General features: G+C 49.6%; 1 protein-coding gene, 4 non-coding genes and 1 pseudogene across 10 annotated transcripts in view; all 6 read left to right on the forward strand.

The window, feature by feature from the left end:
• The window catches only part of TEX14 (testis expressed 14, intercellular bridge forming factor), a 2,253,432-nt gene that overhangs the window by 264,756 nt on the left and 1,966,400 nt on the right, over positions 1 to 22,276 (forward strand). The window lies entirely within an intron of this gene.
• On the forward strand, positions 29 to 233 carry LOC144825751 (small nucleolar RNA U3; annotated as a pseudogene).
• On the forward strand, positions 7,849 to 8,066 carry LOC144825733 (small nucleolar RNA U3). The gene has a single exon (XR_013609530.1). It is a non-coding gene; the product is annotated as a small nucleolar RNA U3 (small nucleolar RNA).
• On the forward strand, positions 8,635 to 8,857 carry LOC144825745 (small nucleolar RNA U3). The gene has a single exon (XR_013609541.1). It is a non-coding gene; the product is annotated as a small nucleolar RNA U3 (small nucleolar RNA).
• Positions 16,538 to 16,755, forward strand: LOC144825737 (small nucleolar RNA U3). Its single transcript, XR_013609533.1, has one exon. It is a non-coding gene; the product is annotated as a small nucleolar RNA U3 (small nucleolar RNA).
• Positions 17,323 to 17,540, forward strand: LOC144825728 (small nucleolar RNA U3). Its single transcript, XR_013609525.1, has one exon. It is a non-coding gene; the product is annotated as a small nucleolar RNA U3 (small nucleolar RNA).

Below are 22,276 nucleotides of genomic sequence, written 5' to 3' on the forward strand. Positions count from 1 at the left end.
AATGCGGCGCATCTGTAGTGCCGCAAGGAGGGAATTGCGTGACGCATCAGTTCTGGCGCATCCCTGCTGATTTGCAGAGATGCGCCAGAACTCATAAATCTGCCCCGAAGTGTTTCCTTCTGAGCGCGAAGCGAGTGGACAGTGTTGCATTTATGCAGCTGCTGTTTGCTATTGATGACCGTTCCTCTCTCCATTACAGGAGAGTTGGAGGAAGGCAACACAAACTGAGTGGTTAGCTCCATATTATAGTTTAAGAAAGATGATTGAGTCAATTCTGTATTTCGTTTTTAAGTTGATGACGGTGGCTATGGATGGGGTTTGTGCATGTGGGATGAAAACGTTTGAGCCGGCGATTCGCCACGCATCTGCCCATCCGCGCGCCACAGTGCGCCTCATTGTAAATTTGGCGCATCAGTGGTGGCGTAGGGGTGGGCAGATGCGTCGCAACTCTTCTGGCGTATCTCTGCTGATTAGCAGAGATGCGCCATAAGTCGTAAATCTGCCCCCCACTCTCCACCCATTTAACACATTCTCGGTTCAGAGTAACGCAAAGCAGAGAATTGCTGCTGCCTTGCGTTTTTCGGGATAATAGGCCTCGCAGACATTTTCCAGGGGGCCAAAAAGTTTGGCCTGTCATGTGACCAAGGGTCGCATTCATGCCAGCAGGATGGCAGATGTTGTTCATGTATAATAGCAACCCAGGCCGCACAGACGATGAACATAACAACTGACTTACCTCCTGGTTCACTATTTGCATTGCAGGGTTGGAGGAAGCATGAATGTTTATTGAATGCTTCTCAATGCACTGATATACTTAGGTGAAACGTTTCTGCATATGGAAGGAAGGCAAGTTTTTTCGTTTTTTTTAGAGACTGTCACATTTCTTTCACGTTTGTTGCAAGATGTCTTTAAAAAGAATATGTTCCTTAAATTCATCGGTGCAGGACACCTTCACTTCTTTTCTTTTACTTTAGTTAATAAGTTACTTTAGTTGTAAATAAATGCTTAGCTCTTTAATTACCATCTTTCGGACTATTAGTGCTCCGTCAAGTAAACAGTAGCCCGGTGCTGCTGTACACCAGGGAGCCACATGTAAAGGTCAGGAGAGCTGCTTGCGGCTCCTCGGCCATACTTTAAGCATCACTGCTCTAGATTTACTTAGCCATGCAATGCCACGCAAGGTGGCCTTCCGCGACTTAGTAAATCTTAGTGAAGCCCTGGCGTTGCCTAACGCTGTCTTGCATGAGGCAATGACAACGCAAGGGCTTCATAAATCTGGGCCCTTGTGTATGGGCTATCTTTAGAGCTTAGACTTCTGCCAGACAATTAGTGATGCACAATGATTTATCGCTGTGCCAAATTGACTGTTGAAAGGGGCTTTCTAATGCTATTTAGACTAAAAACAAGAGTAACATTATGGTCACGGGTCCAAAAACGTATACGGCCCAAGCGGATCTTAGACTGGTGCGGATGAAGGACGCCTTCTTGGTCATTTGCTAAGTTTTTGTGCGGGCCCTCCCGTGGCACAAATTTGCGTACGCGTAAAGGATTGCGTCTGTTTACTTATCATCACAAAAGCCCTTCTTGGCATCGCAAAACCGTGCAGCTCCCCACAAACGCCAGCACACCCGTTAGTGTAGCAAGGGCTTGATGTCTTAGACTATTGGAATTTTGCTACATTTATTTGGGAGAGTGAAGTTGCAGCGAAAAAAGAATGGTTGGAATAAGCCACCTGCTCCAACATTCTAGCGAACGTCATTATTGTGGCGCTCCCCTGTTTAATTTAGAGCATTGCTACATCATTGACCGGAACGTTGAGATATCATTATAGCCGTTCTGCCTCGTCTGTCACATTGCTTACATTCTCTGTCCCCTCGCTTCTGTCAACTCGACTAGAGATCATTTAATCAATCAATCAATCAAGAGTATTTGTAAAGCGTGCTACTCACCCGCTAGGGTCTCAAGGCGCTGGGGGGGGGGGGGGGAGGCTGCTACTGTTCGAAAAGACAGGTCTTGAGTTGCTTCCTGAAGGAGAGATGGTCCTGGGTGAGTCGTAGGTGGGTGGGGAGGGTGTTCCAGGTCTTGGCCGCCAGGTAGGTGAAGGTTCTTCCTCCGGTGGTGGTTCTGCGGATCCGTGGGACTGTGGCGAGGGCGAGGCTGGCGGAGCGGAGCTGGCGGGTTGGCGTGTAGAACGTGAGGCGGTTGTTGAGGTATTCGGGGCCCAAGTCGTGGAGAGCCTTGTTTGCGTGGGTGAGGAGTCTGAACGTGATCCTCTTGCTGACGGGGAGCCAGTGCAGGTCCCTCAGGTGGGCGGAGATGTGGTTGTGTCGGGGGATGTCCAAGACGAGTCGTGCTGAGGCGTTCTGGATGCGCTGGAGTCTTTTCTGTAGTTTGGCGGTGGTCCCAGCGTAGAGGGCGTTCCCGTAGTCCAGACGGCTGGTGACGAGGGCCTGGGTAATCGTTTTCCTGGTTCCAGTGGGGATCCAGCGGAAGATCTTACGGAGCACGCGGAGTGTGTTGAAGCAGGAGGAGGTAACGGCGTTAACTTGCCTGGCCATCGTGAGGGAGGAGTCAAGGATGAAGCCCAGGTTGCGTGCGTGGTCCGTGGGCTTGGGTGGGGGGCCCAGAGCAGTGGGCCACCAGGAGTCGTCCCAGGCGGAGATGGATGGGCTGAGGATGAGGACTTCCGTCTTGTCTGAGTTCAGTTTCAGGCGGCTGAGTTTCAGGCGGCTGAGCTTCATCCAGTCTGCGATGTCTTTCATTCCGTCCTGGAAGCTGGCTCTGGTGGAGGTGGGGTCGTTGGTGAGGGAGAGGATCAGTTGGGTATCGTCGGCGTAGGAGATGATGTTGAGGTGCTTGCGTGCGATGGCTGCGAGGGGGCTCATGTAGACGTTGAAGAGGGTGGGGCTGAGCGAGGAGTCTTGAGGTACGCTGCAGATGATCTTGGTGGCTTCTACGAGGAAGGGCGGGAGACGGACTCTTTGGGTTCTGTCGGAAAGGAAGGAGGTGATCCATTCCAGGGCCTTTCCTTGGATCCCGGCGTGGCGGAGGCGGGTTGTCAGGGTGCGGCGGCAGACCGCGTCGAACGCAGCCGAAAGGTCGAGCAGGATGAGGGCGGCGGTTTCTCCGTTGTCCAGCAGGGTCCGGATGCCGTCGGTGGCCGCGATGAGGGCCGTCTCGGTGCTGTGGTTCGCTCGGAATCCTGACTGCGATGGGTCGAGGGAGCCGATCATCTCCAGGAAGGCTGTCAGCTGTTTGTTGACGGTTTTCTCGATGACTTTTGCAGGGAAGGGGAGGAGCGAGATGGGGCGGAAGTTCTTGAGGTCTGAGGGGTCCGCGGTGGGTTTCTTCAGGAGGGCGCTGATCTCTGCGTGCTTCCAGCTCTCCTGGAAGGTGGCGGATATGAAGGAGTTGTTGATGATGTCCCGAAGTTTGGGTGCGATGATGGAGTCGGCTTTGTTGAAGATGTGGTGTGGGCATGGATCGGCTGGGGAGCCCGCGTGGATGGTGTTCATCGTGTGGGTGGTATCTTCCATGCTGACCTGAGTCCAGGCGCACAGGGTGGTGGTGGGGGGTGTAGGTTCGGTGGTGGTGTACGAGTTCTGAGCGCCGAAGCTGTCGTGTATGTCGACGATCTTACGGTGAAAAAAGGTGGCCAGTGAGTTGCAGAGGTCTTGAGAAGGCGTGATGTCGTTGTTGCTGGCGTTGGGGTTGGAGAGCTCTTTCTCGACGTTGAAGAGTTCCCTGCTGTTGTGGGTGTTGTTGTCCAGTCGATCTCTGAAGGATGACCTTTTGGTGGTGCCGATCAGCTGGTGGTATTTGCGGGTGGCGTTCTTGAGGGCTGTCATGTTATCCGTTGACTGGTTGTGGCGCCAGGCTTTCTCGAGGTCACGTCAGGATTTCTTGGAGTCTTTGAGATCGTTGGTGAACCACGCGGCTTTCTTGCTGTTGAGGGTGCTGGGTGCTGGGAGGGTTTTTCAGTGGAGCAAGGGTGTCAGCGCAGTCGGTGATCCACTGTGTGAGGTTGCGGGCTCCTTCGTTGGGGTCCGTGGTGTTGGTGGGAGGGTTTAGGCTCAAGGAGGTGGTGAGTTGGTCGGTGGTGATCTTGCTCCAGCATCTTCGGGGGGTTTGTTGAGGGCGGTGGTGGGTCGTTGTTTTCCTGAAGTTGAAGTGTACGCAGCTGTGGTCGGTCTAGTGGAGCTCGGTGGTGTGGCTGAAGGAGATGTGGTTGCTGGAGGAGAAGACGGGGTCGAGCGTGTGGCCGGCGTAATGGGTGGGGGTGTTGACCAGTTGCTTGAATCTGAGGTTGGCGAGGTTGTCTAGTAGGGCGGTGGTGTTGTTGTCCTGGTCATTCTCCCGGTGGAAGTTGAGGTCTCCTAGGAGGATGTAGTCGGGGGAGGCGATAATTGTAGGCCCCTATAGTGTTGTCATATTCAATATATGCAATATTAGAACGCTGGGAACTTGAGAGTTTTATTGAGAAAATGGGAATGTCAGCTAGTGGTAAACTGTATTTAAAAAAAAAAACCTGCGCCTTGAAAGTTCAAACGCTGTAATGCGTAGAACCGCAGAAGACACCCTTTTGAATTGCCAACGTGCACTAAAGCCAGGGAAACGATGTGGCTGGGTTGGCGGTAGAACATGAATTGGTGAAGTTGGCAGTCTGACGGCATGCCAGGTGAGTGCCTCGAAACTTCACCTCATCTTGCCTTTGTAAAGGTTGGGCATAGCCTGACGTCCTTCCCAGCCACGGATCGCATTATTAAAAAAACAAAAGAAAGTGACCCTAAATTGTGGTAGCCTTCTAGCCTGCCGCAAGAGGCCATGTGGACAGTTTCTGGCCCCCTTCCTTAATTTTTGCTCTTGCCTTCAATTTCAACCTAGCATGGCGAAGCAAGGCTTTAGTTAGCGGCTTAGACCATAGCGGCAGGTTTTAAGATAATATCTTATCTGCTGAGAGCTTAGCCAGGTGGGGGTAAAGAATACTGCTGTGATGTCCTCCTGTGCCATTGGGACAGATTGGCATAGCGTTATAAAAAGTTTCGTCTTGATATGTAATGAAGGAAGAAGTTGGAAATAGTGTTTGTAGGTGTCACAAAGTTGTTGCAAAAAATTCCTGATCTGAACAGGAAGGGAATGGACAGAGTTGCGTTTGTGGAACAGCTAACTGCTATAAATGGATGCTCCTTTGTTCATTTGAGGAAGGACTGGAAGACGGAAACAAACACTGAAAGTTTCCGTTCCTATTCTGATCAATATTAGGATCAAAACTGTCCTGACAAGTACTGATTCCCCAGTGAACGAAATCCTCTGTGCAGGAAACATAAATCGTATTTTGCATGCTTCGATAGTGCAGAGATGCCTAAAGGTTTGTAGGGCCTGGAAAAGCTGCATACGTTGTAACCGGGTGCTAAGACGAGGTGTTGTTCATGTCAACGCTTTCTTGGACCGCCAGCCATTCAGGGTTCATCTCAAAGTAAAACTTTCTGTTATATTCCGTAGCAACTGGATAGCCAGTGGGGTGATTAGCGTGCTCTACAAATACTTATTGATTGTTTTTCCGGGAGGTCTTTCACGACGCTTGACCCCTGGTCGAATGCCATCGTCTTGTTAGGCTCGTAGATGTGAACTGGGGAAGAGTTCCTTTGTTCAGGGAGACTAAAGACATTGCCATACATATGGTCTGTGGTCCAACATTTTAAAATGTAAAGGTAGTTGGTTTCTCCACCTTTTGTTTCCACGCTTGCAACCTTGCCTGGTCGCTTCTCATGCACTAGCAATCAGTGTGACTCTTTCGGCAGATTGACTGTTCATAATCTGGACCAAATATTCTGATTGAAAACGGTCTTCCTGCACAGTCTTGTGGAACCTGCAGTTTTGTGACGAGTTTTCCCAATTTTCCCTCTTTTAAAGCACGGCAGTAACAAAAATGAGTGCAAATAGCACTTTGCCTCTGAACATGTAAATCGCTATCAGATAGGAAGTGGAACATCTCGCAAAGATATTTTGGGATGAAGCTTCCAGAAAAATCCCTGTCTTGGCTCGGACATTAAAATCAAGGCAGTGAACAAGAATAGTTCCATGACCTCCTACAGTTTTAGCACAGTATGATGTGAAATAAGAGCTCGGGTACGGCTTTGCTTCGACAGAATAAGTGCTCTGGTGATTCAGTCTGATCTGTAGTAAAACAAACTGGGGCAGAATTACAAGCTCCTGTGTCGTTTTTGCGCCGCAGTTGCGTCACGCTTTGTGACTCAGCAGCAGCGTAAAAATGCGGCCCATTTACAACGTGACGCATGTAGGGAGATGCAGCACGTTGTAAAGCCCTGCGTCACATTATACCTGCGTCAGGTATAATGTATGCAGGGTGGGCTTTTCAACTCAAAAAAGCCTCCTAGAAGTGACGCAGTGAAATCTACAAGATTTCACTGTGCCACTTCTAGGATGCCACTGTGTCACATTCTTACTGCTTGAAGCAGGCTTAAGGAGTGACGCAGCACAATGAGGATAGGCCTCTCCCTGCATTGCTGGAGTTGCGTCGTGCTTGCGACACAACTCCAGCAATGCGCGACTTTTGCATGAACAGATGCGTCAGAATTTTTGACGCATCTGTCAATCCTTGCGCCATGGTGCGCCATATTGTAAATACGGTGCATCCATAGTGGCGCAAGGGTTTCTCAAAGTGCCTCAGGGAAAGTGACACATCTTCACAGATGCGTTACTTTCTCGTAAATCTGTCCCACTCTTCGCGCAGTCTGACTATGCATTTCCATCTTGAAATGGTAATAGTGCTCATTTAGTGCAGTGCAGAAAACTGTGGAAGTAATGCTAGATTGTCTTTGCTGTGAGTTTACCAACTGGTTCTCTTAATTTTTCAATAAGTAAAAATGTGTTTGTTGCTGTGAGCCCAAGCACGAAACAAAACTATATGGCTACGCTTTGTTTACCTGTTTGAACTTTAACTTTAACACATTAGTCCTCTGTCTGTTTCGGGAACAGTGAGCAAGGAATCCGTGGGCCTCATATATGAGGCCTTGCGTCAGTTTTGCGCTTCCGATGCGTCACTTTTTGTGACGCATCGGCGGCGTAAAACATGCCTCCTGTTGCGCACTATTTACAAAGTGACGCATCTAAGCAGATGCGTCACTTTGTAAACCCCTGCGCTACAGTATACCTGCGTCAGGTATAATGTATGCAGAGGGGGCGTTCCCCCGCAAAAAGCCTCGTAATAGTGACGCAGTGAAATCTTTGAGATTTCACTGCGTCACTTTTAGGACGCTGTTGCGTCAAAATCTTGCGCCTGCCTCACAGCAGGCGTAAGACTGACGCAATCCCTTTCACATGGGGTTTTCCCCATATGAAAGGACGCATTGCTGTAGTTGCGTCACTTTTGTGACACACCCCAGCAATGCGTGACTTTTGTGCTTACAGATACGTCAGAAATACTGACGTATCTGTAACTCCTTGCGACATGATGCGTCATACTGTAAATATGACACATCATTGGTGTCGCAAGGAGGACGCAGTGAAAAGTGACGCATCGCTGTTTTCACGCAGCGATGCGTCACTTTTTATAAATGAGGCCCCGTGTGTGTAAAGAAAAGGCAGGCTGAATGTGATTGGTTGCGGATTTCGATTATGCAGATTTTTAAAGCAGTGAGTCACCCAGGGTCTACTGAGAATGCTTTATTGTGAAGAAAGCGTCTGCCTGTGCACCTTTAGATTGTAATTTTGTGGCGTTATACAGCCATATGTTTTTGTTGGAGTTGATGATGCCAAACCTTTTCTTACTGTACGTAAGAAGGGGTTTTACTTTCTCTGTCCGTGTGAGCAGCAGTCGTTTGTATTAAGACTATACTTTCAGGGATCATTTCTATAGTGCTTAACTGAGGAAATGTGTTGGAAAGTGTCTGGTCTTCGCTAACCACGAGGAAGAGTTGAAGTGTTTCTTTCTGAGCGTGAAACGAGTGGACAGTGTTGCATTCATGCAGCTGCTGTTTGCTATTGATGACCGTTCCTCTCTCCCTTGCAGGAGAGCTGGAGGAAAGAAACACAAACTGAGTGGTTAGCTCCATATTGCAGTGTAAGAAAGTTGATTGAGTCAATTCTGTAATTCGTTTTGAAATTGCTGACAGTGGCTATAGATGGGGATTGTGCATGTGGGATGAAAACGTTTGAGCTTTCCTGCACTTGTTTATCCAACAGGTTTTTTTTTTCGAAAAGGATGTCTTCTCTTTAATTTGGTACGTTCGATTACATGCGCCCAAAGAGGACTCTTCAAATGGACCCTGAACAAATGTTATCAAACCTTTCCTGTTTGAACTTTCACACTGAAGTCCTCTGTCTGTTTCGGGAACAGTGAGCAGGGAATCCGTGTGTGTAAAGAAAAGGCAGGCTGAATGTGATTGGTTGCTGATTTCGATTATGCAGATTTTTAAAGCAGTGAGTCACCCAGGATCTACTGAGAATGCGTTATTGCGAAGAAAGCGTCTACCTGTGCACCTTTAGATTGTTATTTTGTGGTGTTTTAAAGCCATATGTTTTTGTTGGAGTTAATGATGCCGAACCTTTTCTTACTGTACGTAAAAAGGGGTTTTACTTTCTCTGTCCGTGTGAGCAGCAGTCGTTTGTGTTAAGAATGTACTTTCAGGGATCATTTCTATAGTTCTTAACTGAGGAAATGTGTTCGAAAGTGTCTGGTCTTCGCTAACCACGAGGAAGAGTTGAGTTGAAGTGTTTCCTTCTGAGCGCGAAGCGAGTGGACAGTGTTGCATTTATGCAGCTGCTGTTTGCTATTGATGACCGTTCCTCTCTCTCTTACAGGAGAGTTGGAGGAAGGCAACACAAACTGAGTGGTTAGCTCCATATTATAGTTTAAGAAAGATGATTGAGTCAATTCTGTATTTCGTTTTTAAGTTGATGACGGTGGCTATGGATGGGGTTTGTGCATGTGGGATGAAAACGTTTGAGCCGGGGATTCGCCACGCATCTGCCCATCCGCGCGCCACAGTGCGCCTCATTGTAAATTTGGCGCATCAGTGGTGGCGTAGGGGTGGGCAGATGCGTCGCAACTCTTCTGGCGTATCTCTGCTGATTAGCAGAGATGCGCCATAAGTCGTAAATCTGCCCCCCACTCTCCACCCATTTAACACATTCTCGGTTCAGAGTAACGCAAAGCAGAGAATTGCTGCTGCCTTGCGTTTTTCGGGATAATAGGCCTCGCAGACATTTTCCAGGGGGCCAAAAAGTTTGGCCTGTCATGTGACCAAGGGTCGCATTCATGCCAGCAGGATGGCAGATGTTGTTCATGTATAATAGCAACCCAGGCCGCACAGACGATGAACATAACAACTGACTTACCTCCTGGTTCACTATTTGCATTGCAGGGTTGGAGGAAGCATGAATGTTTATTGAATGCTTCTCAATGCACTGATATACTTAGGTGAAACGTTTCTGCATATGGAAGGAAGGCAAGTTTTTTCGTTTTTTTTAGAGACTGTCACATTTCTTTCACGTTTGTTGCAAGATGTCTTTAAAAAGAATATGTTCCTTAAATTCATCGGTGCAGGACACCTTCACTTCTTTTCTTTTACTTTAGTTAATAAGTTACTTTAGTTGTAAATAAATGCTTAGCTCTTTAATTACCATCTTTCGGACTATTAGTGCTCCGTCAAGTAAACAGTAGCCCGGTGCTGCTGTACACCAGGGAGCCACATGTAAAGGTCAGGAGAGCTGCTTGCGGCTCCTCGGCCATACTTTAAGCATCACTGCTCTAGATTTACTTAGCCATGCAATGCCACGCAAGGTGGCCTTCCGCGACTTAGTAAATCTTAGTGAAGCCCTGGCGTTGCCTAACGCTGTCTTGCATGAGGCAATGACAACGCAAGGGCTTCATAAATCTGGGCCCTTGTGTATGGGCTATCTTTAGAGCTTAGACTTCTGCCAGACAATTAGTGATGCACAATGATTTATCGCTGTGCCAAATTGACTGTTGAAAGGGGCTTTCTAATGCTATTTAGACTAAAAACAAGAGTAACATTATGGTCACGGGTCCAAAAACGTATACGGCCCAAGCGGATCTTAGACTGGTGCGGATGAAGGACGCCTTCTTGGTCATTTGCTAAGTTTTTGTGCGGGCCCTCCCGTGGCACAAATTTGCGTACGCGTAAAGGATTGCGTCTGTTTACTTATCATCACAAAAGCCCTTCTTGGCATCGCAAAACCGTGCAGCTCCCCACAAGCGCCAGCACACCCGTTAGTGTAGCAAGGGCTTGATGTCTTAGACTATTGGAATTTTGCTACATTTATTTGGGAGAGTGAAGTTGCAGCGATCAAAGAATGGTTGGAATAAGCCACCTGCTCCAACATTCTAGCGAATGTCATTATTGTGGCGCTCCCCTGTTTAATTTAGAGCATTGCTACATCATTGACCGGAACGTTGAGATATCATTATAGCCGTTCTGCCTCGTCTGTCACATTGCTTACATTCTCTGTCCCCTCGCTTCTGTCAACTCGACTAGAGATCATTTAATCAATCAATCAATCAAGAGTATTTGTAAAGCGTGCTACTCACCCGCTAGGGTCTCAAGGCGCTGGGGGGGGGGGGGGGGGGGGGAGGCTGCTACTGTTCGAAAAGACAGGTCTTGAGTTGCTTCCTGAAGGAGAGATGGTCCTGGGTGAGTCGTAGGTGGGTGGGGAGGGTGTTCCAGGTCTTGGCCGCCAGGTAGGTGAAGGTTCTTCCTCCGGTGGTGGTTCTGCGGATCCGTGGGACTGTGGCGAGGGCGAGGCTGGCGGAGCGGAGCTGGCGGGTTGGCGTGTAGAACGTGAGGCGGTTGTTGAGGTATTCGGGGCCCAAGTCGTGGAGAGCCTTGTTTGCGTGGGTGAGGAGTCTGAACGTGATCCTCTTGCTGACGGGGAGCCAGTGCAGGTCCCTCAGGTGGGCGGAGATGTGGTTGTGTCGGGGGATGTCCAAGACGAGTCGTGCTGAGGCGTTCTGGATGCGCTGGAGTCTTTTCTGTAGTTTGGCGGTGGTCCCAGCGTAGAGGGCGTTCCCGTAGTCCAGACGGCTGGTGACGAGGGCCTGGGTAATCGTTTTCCTGGTTCCAGTGGGGATCCAGCGGAAGATCTTACGGAGCACGCGGAGTGTGTTGAAGCAGGAGGAGGTAACGGCGTTAACTTGCCTGGCCATCGTGAGGGAGGAGTCAAGGATGAAGCCCAGGTTGCGTGCGTGGTCCGTGGGCTTGGGTGGGGGGCCCAGAGCAGTGGGCCACCAGGAGTCGTCCCAGGCGGAGATGGATGGGCTGAGGATGAGGACTTCCGTCTTGTCTGAGTTCAGTTTCAGGCGGCTGAGTTTCAGGCGGCTGAGCTTCATCCAGTCTGCGATGTCTTTCATTCCGTCCTGGAAGCTGGCTCTGGTGGAGGTGGGGTCGTTGGTGAGGGAGAGGATCAGTTGGGTATCGTCGGCGTAGGAGATGATGTTGAGGTGCTTGCGTGCGATGGCTGCGAGGGGGCTCATGTAGACGTTGAAGAGGGTGGGGCTGAGCGAGGAGTCTTGAGGTACGCTGCAGATGATCTTGGTGGCTTCTACGAGGAAGGGCGGGAGACGGACTCTTTGGGTTCTGTCGGAAAGGAAGGAGGTGATCCATTCCAGGGCCTTTCCTTGGATCCCGGCGTGGCGGAGGCGGGTTGTCAGGGTGCGGCGGCAGACCGCGTCGAACGCAGCCGAAAGGTCGAGCAGGATGAGGGCGGCAGTTTCTCCGTTGTCCAGCAGGGTCCGGATGCCGTCGGTGGCCGCGATGAAGGCCGTCTCGGTGCTGTGGTTCGCTCGGAATCCTGACTGCGATGGGTCGAGGGAGCCGATCATCTCCAGGAAGGCTGTCAGCTGATTGTTGACGGTTTTCTCGATGACTTTTGCAGGGAAGGGGAGGAGCGAGATGGGGCGGAAGTTCTTGAGGTCTGAGGGGTCCGCGGTGGGTTTCTTCAGGAGGGCGCTGATCTCTGCGTGCTTCCAGCTCTCCTGGAAGGTGGCGGATATGAAGGAGTTGTTGATGATGTCCCGAAGTTTGGGTGCGATGATGGAGTCGGCTTTGTTGAAGATGTGGTGTGGGCATGGATCGGCTGGGGAGCCCGCGTGGATGGTGTTCATCGTGTGGGTGGTATCTTCCATGCTGACCTGAGTCCAGGCGCACAGGGTGGTGGTGGGGGGTGTAGGTTCGGTGGTGGTGTACGAGTTCTGAGCGCCGAAGCTGTCGTGTATGTCGACGATCTTACGGTGAAAAAAGGTGGCCAGTGAGTTGCAGAGGTCTTGAGAAGGCGTGATGTCGTTGTTGCTGGCGTTGGGGTTGGAGAGCTCTTTCTCGACGTTGAAGAGTTCCCTGCTGTTGTGGGTGTTGTTGTCCAGTCGATCTCTGAAGGATGACCTTTTGGTGGTGCCGATCAGCTGGTGGTATTTGCGGGTGGCGTTCTTGAGGGCTGTCATGTTATCCGTTGACTGGTTGTGGCGCCAGGCTTTCTCGAGGTCACGTCAGGATTTCTTGGAGTCTTTGAGATCGTTGGTGAACCACGCGGCTTTCTTGCTGTTGAGGGTGCTGGGTGCTGGGAGGGTTTTTCAGTGGAGCAAGGGTGTCAGCGCAGTCGGTGATCCACTGTGTGAGGTTGCGGGCTCCTTCGTTGGGGTCCGTGGTGTTGGTGGGAGGGTTTAGGCTCAAGGAGGTGGTGAGTTGGTCGGTGGTGATCTTGCTCCAGCATCTTCGGGGGGTTTGTTGAGGGCGGTGGTGGGTCGTTGTTTTCCTGAAGTTGAAGTGTACGCAGCTGTGGTCGGTCTAGTGGAGCTCGGTGGTGTGGCTGAAGGAGATGTGGTTGCTGGAGGAGAAGACGGGGTCGAGCGTGTGGCCGGCGTAATGGGTGGGGGTGTTGACCAGTTGCTTGAATCTGAGGTTGGCGAGGTTGTCTAGTAGGGCGGTGGTGTTGTTGTCCTGGTCATTCTCCCGGTGGAAGTTGAGGTCTCCTAGGAGGATGTAGTCGGGGGAGGCGATAATTGTAGGCCCCTATAGTGTTGTCATATTCAATATATGCAATATTAGAACGCTGGGAACTTGAGAGTTTTATTGAGAAAATGGGAATGTCAGCTAGTGGTAAACTGTATTTTAAAAAAAAAACCTGCGCCTTGAAAGTTCAAACGCTGTAATGCGTAGAACCGCAGAAGACACCCTTTTGAATTGCCAACGTGCACTAAAGCCAGGGAAACGATGTGGCTGGGTTGGCGGTAGAACATGAATTGGTGAAGTTGGCAGTCTGACGGCATGCCAGGTGAGTGCCTCGAAACTTCACCTCATCTTGCCTTTGTAAAGGTTGGGCATAGCCTGACGTCCTTCCCAGCCACGGATCGCATTATTAAAAAAACAAAAGAAAGTGACCCTAAATTGTGGTAGCCTTCTAGCCTGCCGCAAGAGGCCATGTGGACAGTTTCTGGCCCCCTTCCTTAATTTTTGCTCTTGCCTTCAATTTCAACCTAGCATGGCGAAGCAAGGCTTTAGTTAGCGGCTTAGACCATAGCGGCAGGTTTTAAGATAATATCTTATCTGCTGAGAGCTTAGCCAGGTGGGGGTAAAGAATACTGCTGTGATGTCCTCCTGTGCCATTGGGACAGATTGGCATAGCGTTATAAAAAGTTTCGTCTTGATATGTAATGAAGGAAGAAGTTGGAAATAGTGTTTGTAGGTGTCACAAAGTTGTTGCAAAAAATTCCTGATCTGAACAGGAAGGGAATGGACAGAGTTGCGTTTGTGGAACAGCTAACTGCTATAAATGGATGCTCCTTTGTTCATTTGAGGAAGGACTGGAAGACGGAAACAAACACTGAAAGTTTCCGTTCCTATTCTGATCAATATTAGGATCAAAACTGTCCTGACAAGTACTGATTCCCCAGTGAACGAAATCCTCTGTGCAGGAAACATAAATCGTATTTTGCATGCTTCGATAGTGCAGAGATGCCTAAAGGTTTGTAGGGCCTGGAAAAGCTGCATACGTTGTAACCGGGTGCTAAGACGAGGTGTTGTTCATGTCAACGCTTTCTTGGACCGCCAGCCATTCAGGGTTCATCTCAAAGTAAAACTTTCTGTTATATTCCGTAGCAACTGGATAGCCAGTGGGGTGATTAGCGTGCTCTACAAATACTTATTGATTGTTTTTCCGGGAGGTCTTTCACGACGCGTGACCCCTGGTCGAATGCCATCGTCTTGTTAGGCTCGTAGATGTGAACTGGGGAAGAGTTCCTTTGTTCAGGGAGACTAAAGACATTGCCATACATATGGTCTGTGGTCCAACATTTTAAAATGTAAAGGTAGTTGGTTGCTCCACCTTTTGTTTCCACGCTTGCAACCTTGCCTGGTCGCTTCTCATGCACTAGCAATCAGTGTGACTCTTTCGGCAGATTGACTGTTCATAATCTGGACCAAATATTCTGATTGAAAACGGTCTTCCTGCACAGTCTTGTGGAACCTGCAGTTTTGTGACGAGTTTTCCCAATTTTCCCTCTTTTAAAGCACGGCAGTAACAAAAATGAGTGCAAAATAAGCGCTGGGATGCCTAATAGGTAACCAGGCGCTATACAAAACTCAGAATAATAATAATAAATAGCACTTTGCCTCTGAACATGTAAATCGCTATCAGATAGGAAGTGGAACATCTCGCAAAGATATTTTGGGATGAAGCTTCCAGAAAAATCCCTGGCTCGGACATTAAAATCAAGGCAGTGAACAAGAATAGTTCCTTGACCTCCTACAGTTTTAGCACAGTATGATGTGAAATAAGAGCTCGGGTACGGCTTTGCTTCGACAGAATAAGTGCTCTGGTGATTCAGTCTGATCTGTAGTAAAACAAACTGGGGCAGAATTACAAGCTCCTGTGTCGTTTTTGCGCCGCAGTTGCGTCACGTTTTGTGACTCAGCAGCAGCGTAAAAATGCGGCCCATTTACAACGTGACGCATGTAGGGAGATGCAGCACGTTGTAAAGCCCTGCGTCACATTATACCTGCGTCAGGTATAATGTATGCAGGGTGGGCTTTCCAACTCAAAAAAGCCTCCTAGAAGTGACGCAGTGAAATCTACAAGATTTCACTGTGCCACTTCTAGGATGCCACTGTGTCACATTCTTACTGCTTGAAGCAGGCTTAAGGAGTGACGCAGCACAATGAGGATAGGCCTCTCCCTGCATTGCTGGAGTTGCGTCGTGCTTGCGACACAACTCCAGCAATGCGCGACTTTTGCGTGAACAGATGCGTCAGAATTTTTGACGCATCTGTCAATCCTTGCGCCATGGTGCGCCATATTGTAAATACGGTGCATCCATAGTGGCGCAAGGGTTTCTCAAAGCGCCTCAGGGAAAGTGACACATCTTCACAGATGCGTTACTTTCTCGTAAATCTGTCCCACTCTTCGCGCAGTCTGACTATGCATTGCCATCTTGAAATGGTAATAGTGCTCATTTAGTGCAGTGCAGAAAACTGTGGAAGTAATGCTAGATTGTCTTTGCTGTGAGTTTACCAACTGGTTCTCTTAATTTTTCAATAAGTAAAAATGTGTTTGTTGCTGTGAGCCCAAGCACGAAACAAAACTATATGGCTACGCTTTGTTTACCTGTTTGAACTTTAACTTTAACACATTAGTCCTCTGTCTGTTTCGGGAACAGTGAGCAAGGAATCCGTGGGCCTCATTTATGAGGCCTTGCGTCAGTTTTGCGCTTCCGATGCGTCACTTTTTGTGACGCATCGGCGGCGTAAAACATGCCTCCTGTTGCGCACTATTTACAAAGTGACGCATCTAAGCAGATGCGTCACTTTGTAAACCCCTGCGCTACAGTATACCTGCGTCAGGTATAATGTATGCAGAGGGGGCGTTCCCCCGCAAAAAGCCTCGTAATAGTGACGCAGTGAAATCTTTGAGATTTCACTGCGTCACTTTTAGGACGCTGTTGCGTCAAAATCTTGCGCCTGCCTCACAGCAGGCGTAAGACTGACGCAATCCCTTTCACATGGGGTTTTCCCCATATGAAAGGACGCATTGCTGTAGTTGCGTCACTTTTGTGACACACCCCAGCAATGCGTGACTTTTGTGCTTACAGATACGTCAGAAATACTGACGTATCTGTAACTCCTTGTGACATGATGCGTCATACTGTAAATATGACACATCATTGGTGTCGCAAGGAGGACGCAGTGAAAAGTGACGCATCGCTGTTTTCACGCAGCGATGCGTCACTTTTTATAAATGAGGCCCCGTGTGTGTAAAGAAAAGGCAGGCTGAATGTGATTGGTTGCGGATTTCGATTATGCAGATTTTTAAAGCAGTGAGTCACCCAGGGTCTACTGAGAATGCTTTATTGTGAAGAAAGCGTCTGCCTGTGCACCTTTAGATTGTAATTTTGTGGCGTTATACAGCCATATGTTTTTGTTGGAGTTGATGATGCCAAACCTTTTCTTACTGTACGTAAGAAGGGGTTTTACTTTCTCTGTCCGTGTGAGCAGCAGTCGTTTGTGTTAAGACTATACTTTCAGGGATCATTTCTATAGTGCTTAACTGAGGAAATGTGTTGGAAAGTGTCTGGTCTTCGCTAACCACGAGGAAGAGTTGAAGTGTTTCTTTCTGAGCGCGAAACGAGTGGACAGTGTTGCATTCATGCAGCTGCTGTTTGCTATTGATGACCGTTCCTCTCTCCCTTGCAGGAGAGCTGGAGGAAAGAAACACAAACTGAGTGGTTAGCTCCATATTGCAGTGTAAGAAAGTTGATTGAGTCAATTCTGTAATTCGTTTTGAAATTGCTGACAGTGGCTATAGATGGGGATTGTGCATGTGGAATGAAAACGTTTGAGCTTTCCTGCACTTGTTTATCCAACAGGTTTTTTTTTCGAAAAGGATGTCTTCTCTTTAATTTGGTACGTTCGATTACATGCGCCCAAAGAGGACTCTTCAAATGGACCCTGAACAAATGTTATCAAACCTTTCCTGTTTGAACTTTCACACTGTAGTCCTCTGTCTGTTTCGGGAACAGTGAGCAGGGAATCCGTGTGTGTAAAGAAAAGGCAGGCTGAATGTGATTGGTTGCTGATTTCGATTATGCAGATTTTTAAAGCAGTGAGTCACCCAGGATCTACTGAGAATGCGTTATTGCGAAGAAAGCGTCTACCTGTGCACCTTTAGATTGTTATTTTGTGGTGTTTTAAAGCCATATGTTTTTGTTGGAGTTAATGATGCCGAACCTTTTCTTACTGTACGTAAAAAGGGGTTTTACTTTCTCTGTCCGTGTGAGCAGCAGTCGTTTGTGTTAAGACTATACTTTCAGGGATCATTTCTATAGTTCTTAACTGAGGAAATGTGTTCGAAAGTGTCTGGTCTTCGCTAACCACGAGGAAGAGTTGAAGTGTTTCCTTCTGAGCGCGAAGCGAGTGGACAGTGTTGCATTTATGCAGCTGCTGTTTGCTATTGATGACCGTTCCTCTCTCCCTTACAGGAGAGTTGGAGGAAGGCAACACATACTGAGTGGTTAGCTCCATATTATAGTTTAAGAAAGATGATTGAGTCAATTCTGTATTTCGTTTTTAAGTTGATGACGGTGGCTATGGATGGGGTTTGTGCATGTGGGATGAAAACGTTTGAGCCGGGGATTCGCCACGCATCTGCCCATCCGCGCGCCACAGTGCGCCTCATTGTAAATTTGGCGCATCAGTGGTGGCGTAGGGGTGGGCAGATGCGTCGCAACTCTTCTGGCGTATCTCTGCTGATTAGCAGAGATGCGCCATAAGTCGTAAATCTGCCCCCCACTCTCCACCCATTTAACACATTCTCGGTTCAGAGTAACGCAAAGCAGAGAATTGCTGCTGCCTTGCGTTTTTCGGGATAATAGGCCTCGCAGACATTTTCCAGGGGGCCAAAAAGTTTGGCCTGTCATGTGACCAAGGGTCGCATTCATGCCAGCAGGATGGCAGATGTTGTTCATGTATAATAGCAACCCAGGCCGCACAGACGATGAACATAACAACTGACTTACCTCCTGGTTCACTATTTGCATTGCAGGGTTGGAGGAAGCATGAATGTTTATTGAATGCTTCTCAATGCACTGATATACTTAGGTGAAACGTTTCTGCATATGGAAGGAAGGCAAGTTTTTTCGTTTTTTTTAGAGACTGTCACATTTCTTTCACGTTTGTTGCAAGATGTCTTTAAAAAGAATATGTTCCTTAAATTCATCGGTGCAGGACACCTTCACTTCTTTTCTTTTACTTTAGTTAATAAGTTACTTTAGTTGTAAATAAATGCTTAGCTCTTTAATTACCATCTTTCGGACTATTAGTGCTCCGTCAAGTAAACAGTAGCCCGGTGCTGCTGTACACCAGGGAGCCACATGTAAAGGTCAGGAGAGCTGCTTGCGGCTCCTCGGCCATACTTTAAGCATCACTGCTCTAGATTTACTTAGCCATGCAATGCCACGCAAGGTGGCCTTCCGCGACTTAGTAAATCTTAGTGAAGCCCTGGCGTTGCCTAACGCTGTCTTGCATGAGGCAATGACAACGCAAGGGCTTCATAAATCTGGGCCCTTGTGTATGGGCTATCTTTAGAGCTTAGACTTCTGCCAGACAATTAGTGATGCACAATGATTTATCGCTGTGCCAAATTGACTGTTGAAAGTGGCTTTCTAATGCTATTTAGACTAAAAACAAGAGTAACATTATGGTCACGGGTCCAAAAACGTATACGGCCCAAGCGGATCTTAGACTGGTGCGGATGAAGGACGCCTTCTTGGTCATTTGCTAAGTTTTTGTGCGGGCCCTCCCGTGGCACAAATTTGCGTACGCGTAAAGGATTGCGTCTGTTTACTTATCATCACAAAAGCCCTTCTTGGCATCGCAAAACCGTGCAGCTCCCCACAAGCGCCAGCACACCCGTTAGTGTAGCAAGGGCTTGATGTCTTAGACTATTGGAATTTTGCTACATTTATTTGGGAGAGTGAAGTTGCAGCGATCAAAGAATGGTTGGAATAAGCCACCTGCTCCAACATTCTAGCGAACGTCATTATTGTGGCGCTCCCCTGTTTAATTTAGAGCATTGCTACATCATTGACCGGAACATTGAGATATCATTATAGCCGTTCTGCCTCGTCTGTCACATTGCTTACATTCTCTGTCCCCTCGCTTCTGTCAACTCGACTAGAGATCATTTAATCAATCAATCAATCAAGAGTATTTGTAAAGCGTGCTACTCACCCGCTAGGGTCTCAAGGCGCTGGGGGGGGGGGGGGGAGGCTGCTACTGTTCGAAAAGACAGGTCTTGAGTTGCTTCCTGAAGGAGAGATGGTCCTGGGTGAGTCGTAGGTGGGTGGGGAGGGTGTTCCAGGTCTTGGCCGCCAGGTAGGTGAAGGTTCTTCCTCCGGTGGTGGTTCTGCGGATCCGTGGGACTGTGGCGAGGGCGAGGCTGGCGGAGCGGAGCTGGCGGGTTGGCGTGTAGAACGTGAGGCGGTTGTTGAGGTATTCGGGGCCCAAGTCGTGGAGAGCCTTGTTTGCGTGGGTGAGGAGTCTGAACGTGATCCTCTTGCTGACGGGGAGCCAGTGCAGGTCCCTCAGGTGGGCGGAGATGTGGTTGTGTCGGGGGATGTCCAAGACGAGTCGTGCTGAGGCGTTCTGGATGCGCTGGAGTCTTTTCTGTAGTTTGGCGGTGGTCCCAGCGTAGAGGGCGTTCCCGTAGTCCAGACGGCTGGTGACGAGGGCCTGGGTAATCGTTTTCCTGGTTCCAGTGGGGATCCAGCGGAAGATCTTACGGAGCACGCGGAGTGTGTTGAAGCAGGAGGAGGTAACGGCGTTAACTTGCCTGGCCATCGTGAGGGAGGAGTCAAGGATGAAGCCCAGGTTGCGTGCGTGGTCCGTGGGCTTGGGTGGGGGGCCCAGAGCAGTGGGCCACCAGGAGTCGTCCCAGGCGGAGATGGATGGGCTGAGGATGAGGACTTCCGTCTTGTCTGAGTTCAGTTTCAGGCGGCTGAGTTTCAGGCGGCTGAGCTTCATCCAGTCTGCGATGTCTTTCATTCCGTCCTGGAAGCTGGCTCTGGTGGAGGTGGGGTCGTTGGTGAGGGAGAGGATCAGTTGGGTATCGTCGGCGTAGGAGATGATGTTGAGGTGCTTGCGTGCGATGGCTGCGAGGGGGCTCATGTAGACGTTGAAGAGGGTGGGGCTGAGCGAGGAGTCTTGAGGTACGCTGCAGATGATCTTGGTGGCTTCTACGAGGAAGGGCGGGAGACGGACTCTTTGGGTTCTGTCGGAAAGGAAGGAGGTGATCCATTCCAGGGCCTTTCCTTGGATCCCGGCGTGGCGGAGGCGGGTTGTCAGGGTGCGGCGGCAGACCGCGTCGAACGCAGCCGAAAGGTCGAGCAGGATGAGGGCGGCGGTTTCTCCGTTGTCCAGCAGGGTCCGGATGCCGTCGGTGGCCGCGATGAGGGCCGTCTCGGTGCTGTGGTTCGCTCGGAATCCTGACTGCGATGGGTCGAGGGAGCCGATCATCTCCAGGAAGGCTGTCAGCTGTTTGTTGACGGTTTTCTCGATGACTTTTGCAGGGAAGGGGAGGAGCGAGATGGGGCGGAAGTTCTTGAGGTCTGAGGGGTCCGCGGTGGGTTTCTTCAGGAGGGCGCTGATCTCTGCGTGCTTCCAGCTCTCCTGGAAGGTGGCGGATATGAAGGAGTTGTTGATGATGTCCCAAAGTTTGGGTGCGATGATGGAGTCGGCTTTGTTGAAGATGTGGTGTGGGCATGGATCGGCTGGGGAGCCCGCGTGGATGGTGTTCATCGTGTGGGTGGTATCTTCCATGCTGACCTGAGTCCAGGCGCACAGGGTGGTGGTGGGGGGTGTAGGTTCGGTGGTGGTGTACGAGTTCTGAGCGCCGAAGCTGTCGTGTATGTCGACGATCTTACGGTGAAAAAAGGTGGCCAGTGAGTTGCAGAGGTCTTGAGAAGGCGTGATGTCGTTGTTGCTGGCGTTGGGGTTGGAGAGCTCTTTCTCGACGTTGAAGAGTTCCCTGCTGTTGTGGGTGTTGTTGTCCAGTCGATCTCTGAAGGATGACCTTTTGGTGGTGCCGATCAGCTGGTGGTATTTGCGGGTGGCGTTCTTGAGGGCTGTCATGTTATCCGTTGACTGGTTGTGGCGCCAGGCTTTCTCGAGGTCACGTCAGGATTTCTTGGAGTCTTTGAGATCGTTGGTGAACCACGCGGCTTTCTTGCTGTTGAGGGTGCTGGGTGCTGGGAGGGTTTTTCAGTGGAGCAAGGGTGTCAGCGCAGTCGGTGATCCACTGTGTGAGGTTGCGGGCTCCTTCGTTGGGGTCCGTGGTGTTGGTGGGAGGGTTTAGGCTCAAGGAGGTGGTGAGTTGGTCGGTGGTGATCTTGCTCCAGCATCTTCGGGGGGTTTGTTGAGGGCGGTGGTGGGTCGTTGTTTTCCTGAAGTTGAAGTGTACGCAGCTGTGGTCGGTCTAGTGGAGCTCGGTGGTGTGGCTGAAGGAGATGTGGTTGCTGGAGGAGAAGACGGGGTCGAGCGTGTGGCCGGCGTAATGGGTGGGGGTGTTGACCAGTTGCTTGAATCTGAGGTTGGCGAGGTTGTCTAGTAGGGCGGTGGTGTTGTTGTCCTGGTCATTCTCCCGGTGGAAGTTGAGGTCTCCTAGGAGGATGTAGTCGGGGGAGGCGATAATTGTAGGCCCCTATAGTGTTGTCATATTCAATATATGCAATATTAGAACGCTGGGAACTTGAGAGTTTTATTGAGAAAATGGGAATGTCAGCTAGTGGTAAACTGTATTTTAAAAAAAAAACCTGCGCCTTGAAAGTTCAAACGCTGTAATGCGTAGAACCGCAGAAGACACCCTTTTGAATTGCCAACGTGCACTAAAGCCAGGGAAACGATGTGGCTGGGTTGGCGGTAGAACATGAATTGGTGAAGTTGGCAGTCTGACGGCATGCCAGGTGAGTGCCTCGAAACTTCACCTCATCTTGCCTTTGTAAAGGTTGGGCATAGCCTGACGTCCTTCCCAGCCACGGATCGCATTATTAAAAAAACAAAAGAAAGTGACCCTAAATTGTGGTAGCCTTCTAGCCTGCCGCAAGAGGCCATGTGGACAGTTTCTGGCCCCCTTCCTTAATTTTTGCTCTTGCCTTCAATTTCAACCTAGCATGGCGAAGCAAGGCTTTAGTTAGCGGCTTAGACCATAGCGGCAGGTTTTAAGATAATATCTTATCTGCTGAGAGCTTAGCCAG

This window comes from Lissotriton helveticus, chromosome 3_1 (assembly GCF_964261635.1).
Source record: "Lissotriton helveticus chromosome 3_1, aLisHel1.1, whole genome shotgun sequence".
Taxonomy (NCBI): Eukaryota; Metazoa; Chordata; class Amphibia; order Caudata; family Salamandridae; genus Lissotriton; species Lissotriton helveticus.